Source organism: Lontra canadensis, unplaced genomic scaffold (assembly GCF_010015895.1).
Source record: "Lontra canadensis isolate GAN:19392208 unplaced genomic scaffold, GSC_riverotter_1.0 scaffold1, whole genome shotgun sequence".
Classification (NCBI taxonomy): Eukaryota; Metazoa; Chordata; class Mammalia; order Carnivora; family Mustelidae; genus Lontra; species Lontra canadensis.
Window position 1 is genome coordinate 118,503,006 of NW_022630995.1, and position 12,559 is coordinate 118,515,564.

Consider the following 12,559-nt stretch of genomic DNA (forward strand, 5'->3'; position numbering starts at 1 on the left):
TACATAGTTCCTGCCTTCCAGAATACTCTTTATCAATCTCCTTCTTGACTGTACTACTTACTACATTCTTCTCATAAATTTGTTGGTCCTCTGGGTTCTGTCCTCAGCCCTATTTTTATGCTACTTGACACAATTTCTTTGCTTGACTACATTTAATCTCACTGTCTGTCAGTAATTCCCAGACCTGTATCTCAATTTGGGCCACTCTTATGATCCTTGGCATTGGATTTCTAAGTGCCCATTAGACCCCTCAACATGGATGTCTCAAAACATTCCCAAACTCAGAATTTCTAAAATGAAGTCACCTTTTTTTTTTAAAAGAGATTTTATTTATTTATTTGACAAAGAAAGATCACAGGTAGGCAGAGAGGTAAGCAGAGAGGGAGAGGGAGAAGCAGGCTCCCTGCTGATCAGAGAGCCCAATGCGGGGCTCGATCCCAGGACCCCGAGATCATGACCTGAACCAAAGGCAGAGGCTTAACCCACTGAGCCACCAAGGTGCCCCAAAGTCCCCCTTTCTTTAAAACCTGTCCTACTTCCTGCAAGTGTTTTGGTTATCAGTTCCAGTTATCCTCCTGAACATTTGAAGTGCTATCTGAGAGTCAACCCAGATTCCTCTTTCCTTCACCAGCCTCACTTAGTCATCACCTGGGTCCCTTCCAAACTCACTGTCACTACGTTAGGCTAGATCCTCAACATTTCTTAAGTGATTTTTTGAAGAGCAGAGTATCTACCTCAGGCAAGTGCTGCCATAGTGATCTTCATAATGTTTAAATTGGATCATGACATTCCTTCGCTTTATTTCTTCCAGTGGGGCCCACCGGCCAACCAAACTCTTTTTCATGCAATACAAAATCTCCACAATCTGATCTCTGCCTCTTTATCAACCAATCAAGAAACATTTAGATGGTGCCCACTGTCTGCCAGGCCCTCCGCCATATCCACCCTACTATTTGCTCATAAACAACATGCTCTCCATCTATACTGGACTATTAGTTGTTCCATAAGAGCAATACGTCCTAGTGTATCTTCAGGCTTCCTTCTGGTAGGAGGGTTTTGCCATCATGAGTCAGCCTAGGCAAACTTACTCTGCAAGATTCAACTCATATCATCTCCTCTGTGAAGTCTTGACTAACATTCCCTCATCACTCCAGACCCAAAGCCTGCTGTGTTTCTGCTTTGGCTTCTTAGCATTGCTTTGTAATTATTTATTTAGATGACTATCTATACTGGACTGCTCTCTCTCACCAGTCAAAAGACGATTGTACTTTTAGAATCACTACGGTAAAATAATTACTTTACATTATAAATAATGTTGGATGGGGGGGTGTGAGTCAAGATGGCGGAGAAGTAGCTGACTGAGACGACATCAGGAAGCAGGAGATCAGCTAGATAGCTTATCCAACCATTGCGAACACCTACAAATCCAACGGGAAATCAAAGAGAAGAAGAGCAACAATTCTAGAAACAGAAAATCGATCACTTTCTGAAAGGTAGGACCTGTGAAGACGTGAATCCAAAGTGACGGGAAGATAGACCGTGGGGAGAGGGGCCAGCTCCCGGCAAGCGGTGGAGCAATGGAGCACAAAATCAGGACTTTTAAAAGTCTGCTCCATGGAGGGACATTGCTCCAGAGGCTAAACCAGGAGGAAGCCCACGTGGGGGCAGCGTAACCACAGGTCCCACGGGGTCACAGAAGGTCCGGGGGTGTCTAAGTGTATCAGAGCTCCCAGGTTTTAGAGCGGGTAAGCTGGCAACAGCGACAATGCCAAGGAGTGAGCTTTCAACTCAGGCTTACCTTGAACCAGTCGCAGGCTCGGTGAGTTCGGAGCGTGGCCGGAGGCCATGGAGACAGAAGCGACCGGGCGCTCTTCTCCAAGTGCGAGCGATTGAGCGCTTTCCCCCAAGCGCAGCCAGAGGCCAGGGAGACAGGGATGGTTGGGTGCTGTTCTCTGAGGGCGCACTGAGGAGTGGGGCCCTGGGCTCTCGGCTCCTCCAGGCCAGAGACTGGGAGGCTGCCATCTTCATTCCCGTCCTTTGGAACTCTACGGAAAGTGCTCAGGGAACAAAAGCTCCCAAAAGCAAACCCGAGCGGATTACTCAGCCTGGTAAGGGCAGTGCAATTCCGCCTGGGGCAAAGACACTTGAGAATCACTACAACAGGCCCCTCCCCAAGAAGAATGACAAGAAACCCAGCCAAGACCAACTTCACTCACCAAGGAAAACAGCGGAATTCCAGAGGAGGAGAAAGCAAATCTTATCTGGACAAAATGACAAGGCGGAAAAACTCACCACAAAAAAAAGAGCAAGAGGCAGTACTGAAGGCTGGGGACCTAATCAATACAGACATTGGTAATATGACAGATCTAGAGTTCAGAATGATGATTCTCAAGGTTCTAGCCGGGCTCGAAAAAGGCATAGAAGATATTAGAGAAACGCTCTCTGGAGAGATAAAAGCCCTTTCTGGAGAAATAAAAGAACTAAAATCTAAACAAGTTGAAATCAAAAAAGCTATTAATGAGGTGCAATAAAAAATGGAAGCTCTTACTGCTAGGATAAATGAGGCAGACCTAAGAATTAGTGACATAGAAGACCAAATGACAGAGAATAAAGAAGCTGAGCAAAAGAGAGACAAAAAAATACTGGACCACGAGGAGAGAATTCAAGAGATAAGTGACACCATAAGACGACACAACATTAGAATAATTGGGATTCCAGAAGAAGAAGAAAGAGAGAAGGGAGCAGAAGGTATATTGGAGAGAATTATTGTAGAGAATTTCCCTAATATGGCAAAGGGGACAAACATCAAAATCCAGGAGATGCTAAGAACGCCCCTCAAAATCAATAAAAATAGGTCCACACCCCATCACCTGATAGTAAAATTTATAAGTCTTAGCGACAAAGAGAAAATCCTGAAAGCAGCCCGGGAAAAGAAGTCTGTAACATACAAGGGTAAAAATATTAGATTGGCAGCAGACCTATCCACAAAGACCCAGCAGGCCAGAAAGAACTGGCATGATATATTCAGAGCACTAAATGAGAAAAACATGCAGCCAAGAATACTATATCCAGCTAGGCTATCATTGAAAATAGAAGGAGAGATAAAAAGCTTCCAGGACAAACAGAAACTGAAAGAATTTGCAAACACCAAATCAGTTCTACAGGAAATATTGAAAGGGGTCCCTCTAAGCAAAGAGAGAGCCTAAAAGTAGTAGATCAGAAAGAAACAGAGACAATATACAGTAACAGTCACCTTACAAGCAATACAATGGCACTGAATTTATATCTCTGAATAGTTACCCTGAATGTTAATGGACTAAATGCCCCAATCAAAAGACACAGGGTATCAGAATGGATAAAAAAGCAAAACCCATCAATATGCTGCCTACAAGAAACTAATTTTAGACCCGAAGACACCTCCAGATTTAAAGTGAGGGGGTGGAAAACAATTTACCATGCTATTGGACATCAAAAGAAAGCTGGGGTGACAATCCTTATATCAGATCAATTAGATTTTAAGCCAAAGACTATAATAAGAGATGAGGAAGGACACTATATCATACTCAAAGGGTCTGTCCAACAAGAAGAACTAACAATTTTAAATATCTATGCCCCTAACATGGGAGCAGCCAACTATATAAACCAATTAATAACAAAATCAAAGAAATACATTGACAATAATAAAATAATACTAGGGGACTTTAACACTCCCCTCACTGAAATGGACAGATCATCCAAGCAAAAGATCAATAAGGAAATAAAGGCCTTAAATGACACACTGGACCAGATGGACATCACAGATATATTCAGAACATTCCATCACAAAGCAACAGAATATACATTCTTTTCTAGTGCACATGGGACATTCTCCAGAATAGACCACATCCTGGGTCATAAATCATGTCTCAAACGGTATCAAAAGATTGGGATCATTCCCTGCATATTTTCAGACCACAATGCTCTGAAGCTAGAACTCAATCACAAGAAGAAATTTGGAAAGAACCCAAATACATGGGGACTAAACAGCATCCTTCTAAAAAATGAATGGGTCAACCAGGAAATTAAAGAAGAATTGAAAAAATTCATGGAAACAAATGATAATGAAAACACAATGGTTCAAAATCTGTTGGACACAACAAAGGCAGTCCTGAGAGGAAAATATATAGCAGTACAAGCCTTTCTCAAGCAACGAGAAAGGTCTCAAATACACAACCTAACCCTACACCTAAAGGACCTGGAGAAAGAACAACAAAGAAAGCCTAAACCCAGCAGGAGAAGAGAAATCATAAAGATCAGAGCAGAAATCAATGAAATAGAAACTAAAAAAAAAAATAGAACAAATCAACGAAACTAGGAGCTGGTTCTTTGAAAGAATTAATAGGATTGATAAACCCCTGGCCAGACTTATCCAAAAGAAAAGAGAAAGGACCCAAATAAATAAAATCATGAATGAAAGGGGAGAGATCACAACCAACACCAAAGAAATGAAAACAATTTTAAGAACATACTATGAGCAACTCTATGCCAACAAATTCGACAATCTGGAAGAAATGGATACATTTCTAGAGACATATAAACTACCAAAACTGAAGCAGGAAGAAATAGAAAACCTGAACAGACCCATAACCAGTAAGGAGATTGAAACAGTCATAAAAAATCTCCAAACAAACAAAAGTCCAGGGCCAGATGGCTTCCCGGGGGAATTCTACCAAACATTTAAAGAAGAATTAATTCCTATTCTCCTGAAACTGTTCGAAAAAATAGAAATGGAAGGAAAACTTCCAAACTCATTTTATGAGGCCAGCATCACCTTGATCGCAAAATAAGACAAGTAGCCCCATCAAAAAAGAGAATTACAGACCAATATCCTTGATGAACACAGATGTGAAAATTCTCACCAAAATACTAGCCAATAGGATCCAACAGCACATTAAAAGAATTATTTACCACAACCAAATGGGATTTATTCCAGGGCTGCAAGGTTGGTTCAACATCTGCACATCAATCAATGTGATACAATACATTAATAAAAGAAAGAACAAGAACCATATGATACTCTCAATAGATGCTGAAAAAGAATTTGACAAAGTGCAACATCCCTTCCTGATTAAAACTCTTCAAAGTGTAGGGATAGAGGACACATACCTCAATATTATCAAAGCCATCTATGAAAAATCCACTGCAAATATCATTCTCAATGGAGAAAAACTGAAAGCTTTTCTGCTAAGGTCAAGAACATGACAAGGATGTCCGTTATCACCACTGCTGTTCAACATAGTACTAGAAGTCCTAGCCTCAGCAATCAGACAACAAAAAGAAATTAAAGGCATCCAAATCGGCAAAGAAGTCAAAACTATCACTCTTTGCAGATGATATGATACTTTATGTGGAAAACCCAAAAAGCTCCACTCCAAATCTGCTAGAACTTGTACAGGAATTCAGTAAAATGTCAGGATATAAAGTCAATGCACAGAAATCAGTTGCATTTCTTTACACTAACAACAAGACAGAATAAAGAGAAATTAAGGAGTCAGTCCCATTTACAACTGCACCCAAAACCATAAGATATCTAGGAATAAACCTAACCAAAGAGGCAAAGAATCTATACTCAAAAAACTCAGAAAACTATAAAGTACTCATGAAAGAAATTGAGGAAAACACGAAGAAATGGAAAAATGTTCCATGTCATGGATTGGAAGAACAAATATTGTGAAAATGTCTATGCTACCTAAAGCAATCTACACATTTAATGCAATCCCTATCAAAATCCCATCCATTTTTTCAAAGAAATAGAACAAACAATCCTAAAATTTATATGGAACCAGAAAAGATCTCGAATAGCCAAAGGAATATTGAAAAAGAAAGCCAAAGTTGGTGGCATCACCATTCCAGACTTCAAGCTCTATTACAAAGCTGTCATCATCAAGACAGTATGGTACTGGCACAAAAACAGACACATAGATCAATGGAACAGAATAGAGAGCCCATAAATAGACCCCCAACTCTATGGTCAATTAATCTTCGACAAAGCAAAAAGGAATGTCCAATGGAGAAAAGACAGTCTCTTCAACAAATGGTGCTGGGAAAATTGGAGAGCCACATGCAGAAAAATGAAATTGGACTATTTCCTTATACCACACACAAAAATAGACTCAAAATGGATGAAGGACCTCAATGTGAGAAAGGAATCCATCAAAATCCTTGAGGAGAACACAGGGAGCAACCTCTTTGACCTCAACTTCAACTTCTTCCTAGGAACATTGCCAAAGACAACAGAAGCAAGGGCAAAAATGAACTATTGGGATTTCATCAAGATCAAAAGCTTTTGCGCAGCAAAGGAAACAGTGAACAAAACCAAAAGACAACTCACAGAATGGGAGAAGATATTTGCAAATGACATATCAGATAAAGGGCTAGTATCCAAAATCTATAAAGAGCTTAGCAAACTTAACACCCAAAGAACAAATAATGCAATCAAAAAGTAGGCAGAGGACATGAACAGACATTTCTGCAAAGAAGACATCCAGATGGCCCACAGACACATGAAAAAATGCTCCACATCACTCGGCATCAGGGAAATACAAATCCAAACCACAACGAGATACCACCTCACACCAGTCAGAATGGCTAAAATTAACAAGTCAAGAAATGACAGATGCTGGCGAGGATTTGGAGAAAGGGGAACCCTCCTACACTGTTGGTGGGAATGCAAGCTGGTGCAACCACTCTGGAAAACAGTGTGGAGGTTCCTCAAAAAACTGAAAATAGAGCTACCCTATGACCCAGCGATTGCACTACTGGGTATATATCCTAAAGATACAAATGTGGTGCTCCAAAGGGGCACGTCCACCTGAATGTTTATAGCAGCAATGTCCACAATAGCCAAACTATGGAAAGAACCTAGATGTCCATCAACAGACGAATGGATAAAGACGTTGTGGTATATATATATACAATGGAATACTATGCAGCCATCAAAAGAAATGAAATCTTGCCATTTGTGACGACGTGGATGGAACTAGAGGGTATTATGCTTAGCAAAATAAGTCAATCGGAGAACGACAACTATCATATGATCTCCCTGATATGAGGAATTGGAGATGCAATGTGGGGGGGGGGCTGGGGGGTAGGAAAAGAAAAAATGAAAGAAGATGGGATTGGGAGGGAGACAAACCATAAAAGACTCAATCTCAAAAAACAGATTGAGGGTTGCTGGGAGAGGGGGGACGGGAGAGGGTGGTGGGGATATGGACATTGGGGAGGGTATGTGCTGTGATGAGTCCTGTGAAATGTGTAAACCTGGCGATTCACAGACCTGTACCCCTGGGGATAAAAATATGTTATATGTTTATTAAAAATAAATAAATAAATAAATAAATAAATAAATTATAAAAAATAAATAATGTTGGATCACAGCTGTAGACCATGTGTCTAACCGTTAAATGTCAGAGAGGGGTAGGAAAATTTCCCAAGTTGCCACAGACACAAGGACTGAATTGGCCAGGTGCCAGATTGGAAGGTTTCCATGGCTCAGACCCCATTCTACCACAGTTCTATGGTCTGAGGGTCCTTGTCCCCTCCAAATTCCTGGGTTGAAAACCTATTGCCTGAGATGATGGTATTAGGGTGGGGCCTTCGGGAGGCGGATACCTCATGAGGGTGGAGCCCTCCTGAATGGGATGAGTGCCTTGGAAAAGGGCTCCAGAGACCTCTCTAGAATCTTCCCATTCTGTCACTTGAGAATACAGGAAATTGATAGTCTGCAACCCAGAAAAGAGCTTTCACCTGAACCTAGCCATACCGGCCTGATCTTAGACTTCTAGCCCCCAGAAGTGTAAGAACTAAATTTCTGTTGTGTATAAGCTACATAGTGGATGACATTTCGTTCCAGCAGCCCGAATGCACCAAGACAGATGGACAAACTCCCTTGCTTATGTCCCTGGAACTTACTGCCAGAGTGGGTAAGGATTGCGTGCTCCATAAACATTTGTGGGATTAATGTGTGCATTAAAATACTTCTCACTTCCTCAGTTGTGGAAATAAGTGAATAATTCCAATGGAAAATGACACTCATCAATAATTTTCACGCTGTGACATTGATTTCTACAAAAACTTGAAAGCAAAAAAGTCTGTGGTATGCTTGATGAAAAGCCAGAAATTAAACTTTTCCTCTATTACTCAAATTCTCTGCTGTCATGATTTCTCAGAGTTCCTGTCCTTCTCCTCCTATAGATCACATACTAAGCTATATAGAGAACTTGCTTTTACTTATCCTTCTGCTTACTGCAATCCTGCTAGCAGAATCAATCTTGATATCATCAGGATTATAATAATTTTTAATTAAAAATGAACATTCACCTATGATAAATAGACAAATCAAAATAAAAGACATCCAATTTAGCACAGAACTAAGAAACAAAGAGCCAAAGTTTACTTAAGTCTGTCACCAATACTTTCTAAGCAACCAAAAAATCTTATATGGATAGAAATCTTTTAATCCCAGGAGCTCCAAATCTATAAAAGCCAGCGAATGTTTGGAAGAGTCTTGATTCTTTTTGTAGACAGAGTGGAGAAGGAGGGAGAAAAAGAAAGGCTTGGCAGAACTAAGAGGTGTAATAATGCCAGCACAGTGGCCTAGATCTCAGACCAGCAGACATCATTTATGTCTAGATACCAAGCCATGCAATTTGCATGTATTTTCTTATTTGAGACTCCAAGTATTCTGCAAGAAGGTCTCCCTTCTACAAAGATGCTAGGTGATCTGGAGTCACCCATTTAAAAAGTGGCAGATCTGGGATACAAACACAGGTCTATACAACTCTTAAAGTCTTCCTTTTCGACTATGTTATGTTAGTTCAATTCAGACATATTTTTCTTTTCACAGGTATGCTGAGCACTCTTAAGATAATACAGGAGAAAATGTCTAAATCTGATTTCTATCTAAATGATTAAATCTGATTTTACACAGTTTAGATGAATCACTGCCTTTCCAGATAAGCCCACGGTCGGTCTTCTGTTTATGGGCTCCTCAGTCCTCCTATACACTTTGTTGTACTGCTTACCACAGAGTAATTGCTTATGTCTGTTTATCCTCAAGGAGTGTGTGAACTCACAGATTCAAGGCAACCTGTTTCGTTTGCCTACTCATCTCCAGAGCCACTTGTTAGGTGCTCCATAAAATTCTGATATTATGAATTAATGAGCTACTCATTTATAGCACCATTTAAAATATATTAATTTGAGGGGCTCCTGAGTGGCTCAATGGGTTAAAGCCTCTGCCTTTGCCTCGGGTCATGATCCCAGTGTCCTGGGATCGAGCCCCACATGGGGCTCTCTGCTCAGCGGGAGCCTGCTCACCGCCACGCCCCCCCGCCCCCCCCTGCCTCTCTGCCTCCTTGTGATCTCCATCTGTCAAATAAATAAATAAATAAACAAACAAATAAACTCTTCAAAAAATTAAATTAACTTGAATAGTAACATTCTACCGGACAAATCCATTTCAAATATGAATTGCAACATACACAAATGACAAATATGATTACACCATTCACAACATACAATAAACTTTAAAGAAAATGTCAGTTTTATTCAACCATGTCACAACCATGACAAAGGTAACCTATTTTAACTCATTACCGCCTATGGATCAGTAGGAAAAGATACATATTAATACTGTATTTCATCAGTTTGCAATAAACCTTGAATCCTTGAGTGAATAGACCTATTGCTATTCTTCACTCTGGGAAGAAGTAAATATCTATCTATCTATCTATCTTTTACTACAAATGTATATAAAGCACTTTAAAATGGCTATGAAGATAAGATGGCTGGGTAGCAACATAAAAGAAATATAAGGACTACACAGAAGGCTTGGGTGAAGAGAAGGCTTGCTGAAAAATGAGAGTCACCAATGCCTAGAAGGAAGCATAAAGTATGAACAGAGCAGAAAGGGTGTCATAGCATAGTGAAAAAAAGCAAACAGGTGGCATAGGACATGTGTTTAGGGAAGAAAGAGTGGGACAGTCTGGAGACCTGGGAGTTTATTCTCCAGGGAATAGATGGACTTGGTTAGAAAGACTTGCTAATTACATGAAACTGTTGGGACTTCCTCTAGGGAGCAGTAGGGACTCATAAAAATATTCGAGCTGTGGGATGCTTGAGAAAACTCTTTTGGGAACACCAATTGGTCGATGCTTTACAAATGGCTTGTGTGTCATGGGAATTTATGAAGAACATTAGGGTGGAAACAAGTGAGGATGGATGCTGTCTTGAAGAGCCTCTTCCTAGGTTAAAATAAGTGGTGTGCAGAGCTCCTGGTGGCTCAGTTGGTTAAACATCTGCCTTTGGCTCAGGTCATGATCCCAGGGTTCTAGGATGGAGCCCCGCATCTGGCTCCCCGCTCAGCAGGAAGCCTGTTTCTCTCTCTCTCCTGCTCCCTTCTGCTTGTCCTCCCTCTCTCTCTGTGACAAATAAATAAAATCCTCAAAAAAAGTAAGTTGTGTGCATGAATAAATAAAGGCATAGAGAACTAAGGTGAAAGAAATTGAAATAGAGTCTATAAAGGAAGAAGCAAAAGTGCGTGGCTACTATCTGGTTAGAATGTGGAGAAAAACTCTAGAGAATTAATGATGGCTTATCTCTAAGAGGAGAGCACCTCAGGAAAACAAACAAAAAAACCTAACAAAACAAAAACCCCAAAACGATATACAGTTACAGTTGAAAATTTTACCTCAGTGTGTCCTGTGAGCATAACAACCTTAAATCAGTGAGCGAGCCTACTGTGACTAGAAATAAACACTAACATTCGGCAACCAAGGTAGTATGAGCCTGCAGGTAATCAAAAGTTTGGTTATGCTTCCCATATTAGATATTAGTCTTACAGATGTAAAAAGAACTACATATATAGTTTCAAAATCAACAGGGTCAAAGTACACTGACTGGACTCATTCTCTCTCCAGAACACAAGTCTAAGCCCTGCCATCCCCAGCTTCCTGCCTAAGAAAGGTTTCTCAGTTCCTAGATTTTTCAAATCACCGGGAAACCATTTTCAGTGATCTCTGTGAGTATCCAAATGAAGAAATGGAGAGATGAAAAGGACAGTAAAGAACCGAAGGATCTGGAAGAAAAAACAACCCTGAGAAGTCAGTCAGGGCCTGCCCAGCCTGCAGGTTCCACGACCACCAGGCCTCAGGAGACTTTCACTCAACTCCACACTTCATTCTGAGGGCATTTCTAAAGCTGCAAGTCTCCTCCTCCGTGGGTCTACCCTCGGCAACAGTAAAAAAGATGTTTTAAATGTGGGTCAGGAAAAGAGGACGCGTCAACGCTCTTTTTCACCGTGCTTTTCCGTGATCATGCGCTCTCCCTTTTGCTTTCATTGCAATGACTTAAGCTGATGCTCTCCAACAGGCTTGATTGAGAAATGCAGGAACTAACGCAGGAACTAACGCAGAAACGGGTGCACTTCTTGAACTACTTGAGTACCCAGGACATTAAACAAAGCACAAAAGAACATTCTCTTCTTAAGATAGCATGGTTTGGGGACCCGGGATTGAAAGAAAAGTCCATTCTTTTCAGTGCAGGACCTTAAATAAAGATGTAAACAGCCCAGTGAGTCAGGCCCTTTCCCACTGGAGTGATTAGCCCCTCGCATAGAGAAGCCGCTTCTCTCCCAGAGCCTCGCTGCACAACTGTGGTCCCAGATGCCCGGCAATGAGAGAGCGAGCGAGCCTGCTGTGCCGCCCACTCTGGCGAAAGGGGAAGGAGACTTAAAACAACTCCAAGCTTCCTGCTTCTCCTCTCCCTTATGGTTCTGACAGAAACCAGAATACAGTTTTGTAAATTAGAAATCTGTTAATCCTTGACCCACATGCTGAACATTCCTCAGATTGCTAAGACTGCATAGGACAGGACAATAGTTTAAAAATAACCCACAGGAGATGATAGGTGGAAGCTGTTCCCCAGTCCTGTGGGAGCCATTTGCCACAGGGATTTTCTCGGAGGGCACTGCCTTCCCTCTTTGGTATTTAAGGAGAAAGCAAAGAGGGCACAATGCATAGCAGTGGTAGGCAGGATTCTTGTGGCTATGCTATGCTCCACTAACGGAGAGAGGGTGGAAAAGGTCAAAAACACCTTGCTCTGTGCTTCCAAGATACATTAAATGTCCCCAGAACATCTCATGTTACAAATGAGCAGCAACAGCCTGGAAAAGTAGACGTTCTCTGTACGTTTGGATAAACTGACTTTAGTTGGTGAAGGCTGGAAGGGCCGGGAAAAAACAAGTCCTCTAAGTAAGGACTCCCTCGCTTCTTTTTTTTTTTTTTTTTCCTCCAATTTCTATTGTTACTAATTTCTCTGTCAATGATGCAATCTTAACAGTAAGCACAAAATCTCTAGAAATCTATAAAAGCTGAGGCATGTATCTCTCATTTAATTACCTTTATGGATGAGAGAGGAATAGAAATTAACACCTGAATTCCTTGCTAATAGTATAGGATAATGATCATAGGCAGATCATAACTGCTCAAAGGTAAAGACTCAGAAGGAACAAGGTTTAGTT

At 41.0% G+C, this 12,559-nt stretch overlaps 1 protein-coding gene across 7 annotated transcripts in view; it reads right to left on the minus strand.

Moving 5' to 3' along the window:
- The window catches only part of ARHGAP24 (Rho GTPase activating protein 24), a 432,308-nt gene that overhangs the window by 57,232 nt on the left and 362,517 nt on the right, over positions 1-12,559 (minus strand). The window lies entirely within an intron of this gene.